Here is a 13,014-nt window from a genome sequence, read left to right on the forward strand (position 1 = left end):
GTTTATTGGTAATTTCTTTGTAGAAGGTCAGTGTGTTAGTCTAAGGTCAGTATTATTACAAATTTGCTTATACTGCATTATTACTTTACTATTAATACACAGGAATAATGTGTTCTTGGTTTCTTGGAATTTGTTGAGTTTTCTCTATTGGATATTTCAGTCTACTCTTTTCTACTCATACTTGGCATACCATTTTCTTTACCTTTTTTTGCAAGACTGTTTCATTGAAGTGGGGTATAGAGAACAGAATTCCATATACCTCAAGCACTGGCAACAAAACATTGAAAGCTTTTATGTTCTTTTCCCCCTGAATTTTCAACTTGGTTTTAAATAGCTGTTTTCCCCTTGGCATTAAATACATACACTCATTTCTCTTTTACCTTAAAAAATAAAATACTCCTTTTACTATATATTTCCTCCAGCTGCTGCCTTCTTTGTACTCTACAACATAGCCACATTCCTTGAAAGAATAGTCTATAAATTATTTTCTACCGTGTTGCATTTCATTCACTTATCGAGCTTACTTCCTTGCTTATCAATCAATGTTTATTTATTTATAAATATATTGAAGTGCAATTTGTATGCAATAATATGTACCTTTTTTTAAGTGTGTATTTCAATGAGTTTTGACAAATATAAGATATACACATATTCTATTCATGATATACAACATTTATGTTACTCCACAAAGTTATCTCTATACATACCATTTACACTCAGTTCCCTCCGCTGTCCCTGATTCCAGACAACCATTAATGTGATTTCTATCATTATAGCTTAATTTTACGTGTTTTGACATACCATGTATATAGACATATAGTATGTACTCTTTCACTGTCTGGCTTTTTTCCTTTAGCATAATGGTTTGTGTGTGTGTATGTGTGTGTTAGAGTATATGCAGTATAGAATTTACCATCATAACCATTTTTAAGCATTCAGTTCATTGGCACAAAGTATGTTCACAGTGCTGTGCAACCATCTCTGTCATCCATTTCCAGAACTTTTTCATCTTCTCAAACTGAAACTCTGTACTCACTAAATAATATCTTCCATTTTCCTCTTCCCCTCTTGGTAACCACTGTTCTTTGTGTCTCTGAATATTCTAGGTACCTTACATAAGTGGAATCATATAATATTTGTCCTTTTGTATCTGGCTTATTTCACAGCATAATGTTTTTGAGATGTTTTTGACTTGTTGTCTCTAAGAGTAGTTCATTTTTAGTAGTATCCTGTCCTGTGGCTATACCTTAATTTGTTTATCTTTTCATATGTTAATGGACATTTGAGTTCTAGTTTTTGCCTTAATATGAATGACGCTTCTATATTTGTGTACAAAACTTTATATGGACATAATTATTTTTCTTCAGAAATTACTGTTATATGTTAAGCATATATTTAACTTTATAAGATGCTGCCAAACTGTTTCCTAATGTGGTTGTACCATTTCACACTCCCAGTAGCGTACTCACTAATTCTTGGTATTGTCATTACTTTAAATTTTAGCCATTCTAATGAATATAGTGGTGTCTCCTTGTAGAGTTAGTGTTTCCCCTGAATAATGTGTTCATTGGCCATTCTTCTTTTGCGAAGTGTCTCTTCAACTGTTTTGCCTGTTTTATCCAACCACTCCATTCTCTTCTTGATACTGGGATGTTAGTGTTCTTTTATATTCTGTACATAAATTGTCAAATATGTGTTCTTTTCCCAGTCTGTGGCTTGCTTTATAATTCCCTTAATGTTTTCTTTTGAAAAGCAGAATTTGTAGTTATAGTGAAGTTCAGTTTATCAAATTTTTCTTTTGTGGTTCATGTTTTTAGTGCTTTAAGAAATCTCGCCCATCCCAAGATTGCAAAGATTTTTTTCCTATGTTAGAAAAGACTTTCTACAGAATGACCTCAGCCTTTTTTTGGCAAACTCAATTGACGATACATACATGATCTGTTTCTGGGCCGTTTGTTTCATTCCATTGATGTATATGACTATCCTCATGCCAGTACCACCCTGACTTGATTACTGTAATATTAAGTTTTGAAACAGGTAAATCCTATTACTTTGTTCTTTTTAAAAATTATTTTGGCTCGTTGAGGTCCTTTGCATTTCACCGTAAATTTTATAATCAGCTTGTGAATTTCTAAAAGAAAATTCCCTTCTAGAATTTTGGTTGGGATGTATTTAACTATATCAATTTGAGGACAGTTGACATATTAACATTATTGAGTGTTCCAATCTGTGAATATGTTGTTATCTCTCTATTATTTAGTAAAGTTTTCTGTAATTTTTCTCTGCAGTGATTTGTATTTTTCAGGGTATAGGTCTTGCAAAACTTTTGTTTTATTTATCCCAAAGTATTTTATGATTTTTGCGTTTTTGTTTTTGTTTTTGTTGTTGACTGGCTAGTACAGAGATCTGATTTTATGTTTTCGATATCATTGGTAAGTGGAGTTATTTTAAAATTTTATTATACATTTAATTTTCAATTTTATTTGATTGCTCATAAGAATCAATCAAATGACTTGGCGTTATTGTGTTATTAAACCTTTTAAAATCTGCTTGTTACAGTAGTGTTTTTGAAGAATCCTTTGGACTTTCCATATAAGAGATTGTGTCATCTACAAATAAGTTATACTTTTTCCTTTTTAATGTATAGATACTTTGTTTCTTTTTCTTGCCCTTTTGCATTGGATAGGACCTCCAGTACAATGTCAAATCAAAGTGGTAAGAGTGAGCATCCTTTCCTTTTCTTGTTCCTGATCTTAAGTCTGTCTTAAGTCTGTACAGTGTAAGCTGTAGGTTTTTTGTAGTAGTTCTTTATAAGATTGAAGAAACTTATTTTTGTTCCTAGTTTGCTGAGTTATTTTTTCTTTACTCATAAATGGGAGTAGAATTTTGTCAAATTATTTTTCTTTATCTTCTATCTGATTATATGTTTTCTCTCTTTTTTTTTTCCTGTTAATGTGGTAAATTACATTGATTGAATTTTGAATGTTTAATTTACTTTGTGTTGCTGGCTTAAACCTCATTTGGTCTTTTTCTTTTCTTTATTGATAAATTTGGTTACCTAATACTTTGTTAAAGATTCTTGTATCATGAGAAATATTTGTAGTTTTCATGAAATGTCTTAGCATATTTTTTAATTCTTTAAATTGCAGTAAAATACACAATATAAAATATACTATTTTAACCATTTTTTAGTGTACAGTTTAATTATGTTGAGTACATTCACATTGTTGTACAACCAATCTCCAGAACTCTTCATCTTTTGAAACTAAAACTCTATGCCCATTAAACAACAACTCCCCACTTATCCCTCTCACCAGCCCCTGGTAACCACTGTTCTACCTTCTGTAACAATGAATTTTATGTTTTAGGTACCTGATATAAGTGGAAATAATGTGTTTTTTTAATGTGGTAAAATACATGACATAAAATTGACCATTAGTGATATTTAGTACCGTCACAATGTTACACAACCATCACGTTTCTAGTTTCAGAACATTTTCATCATCCCAAAGGAAACTGTGTACCCATTAAGCAGTTATTCTGCTCTCTCCTGCTCCCCCCAATCTCTGGCAACTACTAGTCTGTTTTCTGTCTGTGTGAATTTGCTAACTCCAGTAATTTTATGTAATGGAATCATACAATATGTGGCCTACTGTGTTTGGCTTCTTTCACTTAGCATAATTGCAAGGTTGGCTGAGTAATATTCCATTATATGGATATGTCACATTTTGTTTTTCCATTTGTTCATTTATGGACATTTGGGTTGTTTCCACCTTTTGGCTTTTGCAGCTAGTGTTGCTATGAATATTCATGTACAAGTTTTTGTTTGAGATCTATTTCAGTTATCTATGAGTGGAATTTCTGGGTCTTATGGTAATTCTGTGTTGAGCTTTTTGAGGAAATTCCAAACTGTTTTCTGTGGCAGCTCAACCATCTTGCATTCCTACTATTAATATAGGAAGATTCCAGTTTCTCCACATCTTTGTCAAAACTTGTTATTTTCCATTTTTTGGATTATAGCCATCCTAATGTGTGAAGTAGTGTCTTACTGTCATTTTGATTTGCATTTCGCAAGCAGCTAATGATATTGAGAATTTGTTTATGTGCTTATTGGCCATCTGTATGTATCATCTTTGGAGAATGTCTATTCACATCCTTTGCCCATTTTTTGTTGGGATGTTTTTCTTTTTGTTGTTGTAACAGTTTTTTTTTTTTTTTTTTTTTTTTTAAGATATTCTGGATTCTAGATCTTTCAGATATACGATTTACAAATTATTTCTCCCATTCTGTGGGTTGTGTTTTACTTTCTCATTGGTGTCCTTTGAAGGACAAAAGTTTGTACTTTGGCGAAATTTAAACTCTCTATTTTTTCTTTTGTTGATTGCTTTTTTGGTGTTATATATAAGAAACCACTGCCAATTCAAAGATCCTGAAGATATACCCGCATGTTTTCTTCTATGAGTTTCATGGTTTTATCTCTTATATTTAGGTCTTTGATCCTTTTTCAGTTAGTTTTTGTTTATGGTGACAGGTAGTGGTCCAACTTTATTCTTTTGCATGTGGAAATCCATTTGTCCCACCACCATTTGTTGAAGAGACTATTCTGTTCCTATCTAATGGTCTTGGCACCCTTGTCAAAAACTGATTGACCAGTGGTATTATGGGTTTGTATCTGGACTCTCATTTCTATTCCATTGATCTATATGTCTATCCTTATGCCAATAATACCTGTTTTGATTAGTGTTACTTTGCAGTAAGCAATCCAGGAAGTACAGGTTATCCAACTTTGTTTTTCTTTTTCAAGATTGTTTTGGCTTGGGCCGAGCCCGTGGCGCACTCGGGAGAGTGCGGCACTGGGAGCGCAGCGACGCTCCAGCCGCGGGTTCGGATCCTATATAGGAATGGCTGGTGCACTCACTGGCTGAGTGCCGGTCACGAAAAAGACAAAAAAAAAAAAAAAAAAAAAAAAAAGATTGTTTTGGCTTTTCAGGGTTCCTTGCAATTTCATATGAATTTTAGGATCAATCTTTACATTTCTGCAAAAAAGTTGGGATTTTGCTAGTATTGCATTAAATCTGTAGATTATCATTTTAACAATATTAAGTCTTCCAGTCAATGAACATGGAATGTTTTTCAATATTTAAGTCTTTTAAAATTTCTTTTAGCAGCATTTTGTAGTTTTTAGTGTACAAGTTTTTCACCACCTTGGTTAAATTTATTCTTAAGTATTTTATTATTTTTGATGTTCTTATAAATGGAATTTTCTTAATATCCTTTCAGATTGTTCATTGCTGGTATATAGAAACACAAATGATTATTGTGTGTTGATCTTGCACCCTGAAAATTTGCTGAATTTGTTTATTAGTTGTAATAGTTTTGGGGTTTTTTTTGAGGATTCTCTAGGATTTTCCATATATAGGATCATGACATCTGTGAATAAAGATAGTTTTACTTCTTTTCAATTTGGATGTCTCTTATTTCTTTGTCTTTCCTATGTGCTTAGGCTAGAACTTGTAATACATTGATTGTTGAATTGGCGAGGCATCCTTGTCTTGTTTCTGATCTTACTGAGAAAGTTTTTCAGTTTTTCATCAATGGGGTAAGAGTTTAGCTGCAGGTTTTTCCATAAGTGCCCTTTATAATGTTAAGGAAGTTCCCTTCTATTCCTAGTTTGAGTGTTTTTATCAAAAAGGATTTTGGAATTTGTTAAAGCTTTTTCTGCATCAGTTAATATTGTCATATGTTTTGTTTCTTTTCTTTATTCTATTAATGTGGTGTATTGTGTTGACTGAATTTCTTTGTTGAGTCACCCTTGTATTCCTGGGATAAATACCACTTGTTCATGTTGTATAATCCTTTTAATATGCTTTTGGATTTGGTTTGCTGGCATTTTGTTTAGGATGTTTGAATCTATATTCATAAGTAATATTGGTCTGTAGTTTTTTTTTCTTGTAATGTCACTGTCTGGCTTTGGTATCTGGTAGTGCTGGCCTCATAGAATAAGTTAGAAAGTGTTCCCTCCCATCACGTTCATTGGAAGAGTTTGAGAAGAATTGGTGTTAATTCTTTAAGTGTTTGGTAGAATCCACCAGTGAAGTCATCTATCTGGTCCTTGGCTTGTCTTTGTTGGGAAGCTTATGATTACTGGTTCAATCTCTTCACTTGTTACAGGTCTGTTCAGATTTTCTGTTTGTTCTTGAGTAAGTTTTGATAATTTTTGTGTTTCTAGAAATTTGTTCATTTTATCTAGGTTATCTAATGTGTTGACATACAATTGTTCATAGCATTCTCTTCCAATATTTTTTATTCTATACTGTTGATTGTGATGTTCCCACTTTCATTTCTAATTTTATTTACATCATCGCTCTTATTTTCTTCATTGGGCTAGCTAAAGATTAATTAATTAATTAATTAATTATTTAAAAGAGATGACCGGTAAGGGGATCTTAACCCTTGGCTTGGTATTGTCTGCACCAAGCTCAGCCAGTGAGCAAACTGGCCATCCCTATATAGGATCCGAACCCACGGCCTTGGTGTTATCAGCACCGCACTCTCCCAAGTGAGCCACGGGCTGGCCCTTAAAGATTTGTTAATTTGGTTGATTTTTGTCAAAGAAGTAACTTTTATTTTTAAAGAAAGATTCTATTGTTTTTTAAAAATCTTAATATTTTTTTCTTTTGCTATCTTTGTGTTTAGTTTGCATTGTTTCTAGTTCCTTAAGGTGTGAAGTTCAGTTATTAAGATCTCTCTTTGTTTTTTGGGTTTTTTTTGGCTGCTGGCCAGTATGGGGATTCAAACCCTTGACCTTGATGTTATAACACATTTTTAATATAGGCATTCATAACTATAAATTTCCTTCTGAGCACTGCTTTTGCTGCATCCCATAGGTTTTGGTATGTTGTGTTTTTGTTTTCATTGATTTCAAAGTACATTCTAATTTTCCTTATGATTTCTTTTTTTGATTTATTGGTTGTTTAAAAGTGTATTATTTAATTTCCACATGTTTATGAATTTTTTAGTTTTCCTTCTGTTATTGATTTTGTTATTGATTCTATTGTGGTGGAAAGGATACTTTGTATGCTTTCAATCTTTTTAAGTACAAGGATACTCTGAAAAGATAGCAGAAAAATAGAATTAAAAGATAATACAAATCTTTCCATGATCATTTTGAAGCACCCCTGTATATTGAGACATGTTTTGTGACTTAACGTATGGTTTATCCTGGAGAATGTTCCGTGTGCACTTGAGAAAAGTATGTATTCAGCTGTTACTTGGTAGACTGTTCCTTATGTGTCTTTTAGGTATACTTGTTTTACAGCATTGTTCAAGTCCTCTCTTACTGATCTTCTGTCTATCCATTATTGAAAGTGGGTTATTGAAGTCTCTGTTTTCATAGAACTATTTTTTTTCTTCCAATTATGTCAATGTTTTCTTTATATACTTTGGGGTTCTGTTTGGTGTGTATATTTTTATAATTTTTGTATCTTCTTGAGGAATTGGTCCTTTTATACAATGTATTACATCAATCTCTGCCTCTTGTAACATTTTTTGTTTTAAAGTCTACTTTGATATTTGTTATTTTGCCTCACATGGGGTGAGGGAGATGCGAAAAAGATTACTCAAAGCCCATTTCTTCTGAGGAGTGAGAAACCCCAAAGGAGTTAACTTTCTGGAACCCTTAAGAGACAGGCATTCCTCCTTGGGAAATTAACCCTGAACTGAGGTTCTGTCTTAGTATTCATTCTCAGGCCAGAAAGTTACAGAAAAAGAACATACGTGGAGTTATGGTTAAGTATAGTTTAACAATAGAAGCTGGTAACGTCAGTGAAATAACAAAGTGACATTCCATAATGCAGTTTGCAAAAGGTTAAGTTGATCCACCAACAAAAGCTTGTTCTTAGCAAATACTGTGTTTTCCTACAGCAGTTTCCTCAGTATTTTTACATAACAATAAAGCAACTTAACATATCAATCAGTAGGTTAACCTGCTCCAAGGACCTTTTGCTGTGTTACAATTCTTTGTCTACTTCAGAGACTTTAGCCTGGGGGATTTTCCTGTCTTTTGCAAACTTAACATTTCTATATGTAATTTTAAAAAGTTAGATTATACCTGAAACTACAGGGCTTTGGAAACTAGGCCCTGTGAAATGCATTTGCTTTATAAGTGTTAGTATACTCCACAGATATTAATATAGCCAACCTAGCTTTCTTTTGGTTACTGTTTGCATGGTAATTACATGGAATATCTTTTCCGATCTTTTAACTTTCAATCTTTGTGTCTTTTTTTTTTTTCTTTTTTTGACCAGTAAGGGGATCGCAACCCTTGGCTTGGTGTTGTCTGCACCACGCTCAGCCAGTGAGCGCACTGGCCATCCCTATATAGGATCTGAACCCGCGGCATTGGCACTGTCAGCACTGCACTCCCCTGAGTGAGCCATGGGGCCGACCCTGTGTCTTTTAATTTAATGTGATTCTCTTGTAGGTGACATAAAGTTAGATTGTGATTTTTCATTTCATGAGTGTAACTCATTTACATTTAAAGTAATTACTTATAAGGAAGTACTATTTTGCTGTTTGTACAATGAAAAGATGTTTCTTTTTTGTTCCTCATTTACTCTAATAGTGCCATTTTTTTTTCATGTCATCCTTGCTCAGGGGCCATGCTAATCTTCTCTTTATCATTCCAATTTTAGTATATGTGCTGCTAACGTGAGCACAAATAGTGCCTTTTTTTTTTTTTTTTTTTTTTTTTTTTGCTGTGGTAAAATATATATAACATAAGAATTTCCATTTTAAGCATTTTAAGACATACATTGAATGGGATTAATTACATTCTCAGTGCTGTGTAACCACTATCTCTGTGTCTTTTTTATTTTTTTTTAGTGTACCATTTTTATTTGCACCTCATTTCTTTCTCTGTATATTTTTTAGTTATTTTATTTGTGGTTACTGTGGGGATTATAGATAATATTCTAAATATATAACATGTAATTTGAGTTTATACCAGTTTAGCTTTAATGGTGCATAAAAACTGTGCCTCTATACAGCTGTATTCTCCCACCCCATCCGTGTTGTTGATGTCACCAATTACATCTTTATACATCGTGTGCTTTTTATGGTTTGAATTGTTTTTCCCCAAAATTTATAATAAAGTGCTAGCCCCAGTATCTCAGAATGTTACTATATTTGGAGATAGGGCCTTTAAATTGGTTATTAAGATAAAATGAGGTCATATGGGTGGGCCCTAATCTGACATAATTGCTATTGTTTAAGAGTAGATTAGGGCACAGACATGCATGCACACAGCAGAAAGACCATATAAGGACACAGTGAGAAGGCAGCCATCTGCAAGCCAAGGAGAGAAGCCTCAGAAGAAATAAACCCTGTTGACACCTTGACCCTTGACTTCTAGCTTCCAGAAGTGTAAGAAAATGAATTTCAGATGTTCTAGCTACCTAGTCTGTGATACTTTGTTATGGCAGAACTAACAAACTAATATAGTGCTTATTAACTTAGATTGATAAATATTGTTTCATGGATTTGTCTTTTAAATCATATAAGAAAAAAATGAAAAAGTTCCGTACCAAAAATACAGTAGTAACTGTGTTTTATATTTACCTACACCTTTACCGGTGTTCTTTCTTTGTATGGCTTCAAGTTACTGTTTAATGTTCCTTCATCTCAGCGTGAATGACTCCCGTTAGCATAGGGCAGGTCTACTAGTGATGAACTCACTCAGCTTTCATTCAAATGGGAATATCTTAATTTCCCCATCATTTAAAAAAATTTTAGGGGAAATTCACATAATGTTAAATTAACCATTTTAAAGTCACAATTCAATAACATTTAGTATATTTACAGCATTGTGTAACCCAACCTCTATCTAGTTTGAGAACGTTTCCATCACTCTAAAAAAAATTCCTGTACTCATTTGACAATTTTTCTTTATTTCCCCTCCCTTAAGCTGCTGACAACCACCAATCTATTTTCTGTTTCCATTGATTTACCTGTTCCTGATATTTTAAATAAATAGGATTGTATAATATGTGACCTTTTGTGTCTGGCTTCTTTCATTTAGCATAATGTTTTCAAAGCGAATCTATGTTGTAATATGTAGCAGTATTTTATTCCTTTTTATGGCTAAATCACATTTTATCGTATGGTTATACCACAGTTTGTTGATCCATTCATCTGTTGATGGACTTTTTGCTTGTTTCTGCATTTTGGCTATTGTAAATACTACTACTATGAACATTTGTGTGCTTGTTTTCATTTCTTTTGTGTACATACCTAGGAGTGGGATTGCTGAGTTGCATGGTAATTCTACTTTGAAGTTTTTGAAGAGCTACAAAAATGTTTTCTGCTGCTTCTGAACCATTTTATAGCCCACCATCAGTGTATGAGGATTCCAGTTTCTCCATATCCTTGTCAACACTTGTTATTTTTTATTTTTTGGATTATAGGTTAGTAGATGTGAATGGTATCTTATTGTGGTTTTGATTTCCATTTATCTAATGACTTTATGTTGAGGGGCTTTTCATGTGCTTGTTGGCCATTTGTATATCTTCCTTGGGAAATATCTCTTGCACTTCTTTGCCCATTTTTTAATTGGATTGTTTGTTGTTGTGGTTATTGAGTTGCAAGATTTCTTTATACGTTCTGATTACTAGACTCTTATAAGATTACATGATTTGCAAATATTTTCTTCCACTTTTGGGGTTGTCTTTTCAGTTTCTTGGTAGTGTCCTTTATGATACAAAAGTTTTGAATTTTGATGAAGTCTGAACTCTTTTTGTTGTTGTTGTTGTTGCTTGTGTTCCTTAGTGTCATACCTAAAAATCTGTTGCCAAATCCAAGGTCATGAAGATTTACCTCTGTATTTTCTTCAAAGAGATTTATTGTTTTAGCTCTTATATTTAAGTTTTTAACTTATTTTGAGTTAATTTTTGTATATGGTATGATGGAGTCACCCAACTTCATTCTTTTGCCTGTGAATATCCAGTTGTTTCAGCTCTCCTTCCTTTTTGAAGGATAATTTTTCCAGATGTTGGATTCTTGCTTGACAGTTTTTTTCTTTCAGGACTTTAAATATATCATCCCACCATGTCCTGGCCTATAATTTTTATCTGAAAACTGGCATCCTTAATATTATAATGTGATAATTCTGGAATTACAGATTTCCCTCTCTTTCCCAGAATTTGCCCTTGTTGCTTATTGAGGTCTGTCATTGTCCATTTGGTTAATGACTTTTTCAGGCTATTTTTGTAAAGACTATTGCTTGTCACATACAGTCACTGAAGTTTTTGTTCTGTTGTCTCAGCAGGCAATAATTTGACCTTGAACAACTGAAGCCAGAAAGAAAAAAATAAATACAAGTGCACTTCAAAAAGTTCATGGAAAGATTTATATTATCTTTTGGTTCTGTTTTCCCACAAACTTTTTGAAGTACCTTTTGTACTCTCCTTGTCTTTTCAGAATTGTTCTGATCTGGGGTATTCCTTCAGTGTTTATTTAGTTGGCCTGCAACTAAATAAACTTTATCTACTGCTTGCTTGGAGACCAAAGATCAGCCAGAGGTGCATGCCTTTTCTGAGTTCTTTTCTGAACATGTCTGTGGCTCTGGGCCTGTATATTGCACTCTGGCTTCCCTGGTATATGTGAAAGCCTTTCAAAGCCCTTATTCTACCAAGTATCTTCCTTTTTATCCCCTTTCCCAACCTTTTTGTTCCATCTGCTGCCTCTTTCCTCAGGTAGCTTTGATCTAGTATATGTCTTTAAATGATTTTGACAGATGCTGCTTAGGAATTTGCTCCAGCATGAGGGACTTGATAGAAAAACAAGCCTCTCTGCTAGTCTATCAGGTCAAAATGCATAACCACAAATATATGATAGCAAGGTTCATATTGACCCTCAGGCATCAGTGAGCCTAAAGTGAGCCTCAACAGGATTGCATCACCATCCTGATGGCCACTATTGAGCTGAGGAATGGGGGATTGTAGGGGGTTAAGTAATAACCGTACCATTTTTTGCCAAATCTTTCAGCCTCTTTCTTTATTAAGCACGTCCCTTGTTGCTATGAATTTTTGTTTAGATTCTAGAGTTCCAAAAAAGTTGATTTTGTCATTTTTGTACCAGCTTACAGTTGTTTCAGTGGAAGGACCAACTTTTGGATCTCTCTACTTTGCTATTTTTTGTGGTGTCACCCACCTTCCCCCGCATGGTGCAGTTTTTAAATACCTGGGGGGTTTTCAGAAAAGTTTTAAAAATAGGTTTCTAATTTAATTCTCTTGTGGTCAAAGACTATACTTTATATGATTTTGGCCTTTTTATATTTGTTGAAACTTGTTTTATGGTCCTGGGATGTGATTAATTTTGGAAAATATCTTGTGCTCTTGAAAGTGTGTGTTTTGTCATTGTGTATGGTGTTCTGTGATTGCCAATTAGATCAAGTTGAATGATAGTTTTATTCCAGTTTTGAATATTTGTACTGATTTTCTTTCTGTGGGAGGATACTTCAAAAAGCTCATGGAAAAATAGAATGAAAAGATAATACAAATCTTCTCGAACTTTTTGAAGACCCCTCATATAGATTCTACCTATTACTGAAAAAGGAAACTGTAATTTCCAACTATACTTGTAGATTTATCTGTTTCTCATTTCATTCCTGTTACTTTTTGCTTCATGTACATTGAACTTGTGATACTAGGTTAATACACTTTTAGGATTATTATTTTTCTTGTTGTCTGCTTTTTCTGATGCTTATATAACCACTGAAGCTTTCTTTTGATTGTTTGCATGGTATACTTTTATTTTTCTGTAAATATTTTATCTTGAAATAATTTCAGATTTACAAATGAGTAACAATTCAGAGAGTTCCCATTGAGCTTTCATGCAACTTCTCCTAATGTCAACATCGTGCATAGCTATGGTATATTTATCAAATCTGAGAAATTAACATTGGTATAGTACTGTTAACTAACTAACTTTGTTTGGATTTTCTCAGTTTTTCTGCTT

General features: G+C 33.3%; 1 protein-coding gene and 1 non-coding gene across 4 annotated transcripts in view; one reads left to right on the forward strand and one right to left on the reverse strand.

The window, feature by feature from the left end:
- KIAA1328 (KIAA1328 ortholog) overlaps window positions 1-13,014 on the forward strand; it is a 357,584-nt gene that overhangs the window by 26,999 nt on the left and 317,571 nt on the right. The gene's annotated exons all lie outside the window — the stretch shown is intronic.
- LOC134362361 (U6 spliceosomal RNA) lies at window positions 8,610-8,717 on the reverse strand. Its single transcript, XR_010021619.1, has one exon. It is a non-coding gene; the product is annotated as a U6 spliceosomal RNA (small nuclear RNA).

The sequence above is a fragment of the Cynocephalus volans genome, chromosome 13 (assembly GCF_027409185.1).
Source record: "Cynocephalus volans isolate mCynVol1 chromosome 13, mCynVol1.pri, whole genome shotgun sequence".
In the NCBI taxonomy this organism is placed as follows: domain Eukaryota; kingdom Metazoa; phylum Chordata; class Mammalia; order Dermoptera; family Cynocephalidae; genus Cynocephalus; species Cynocephalus volans.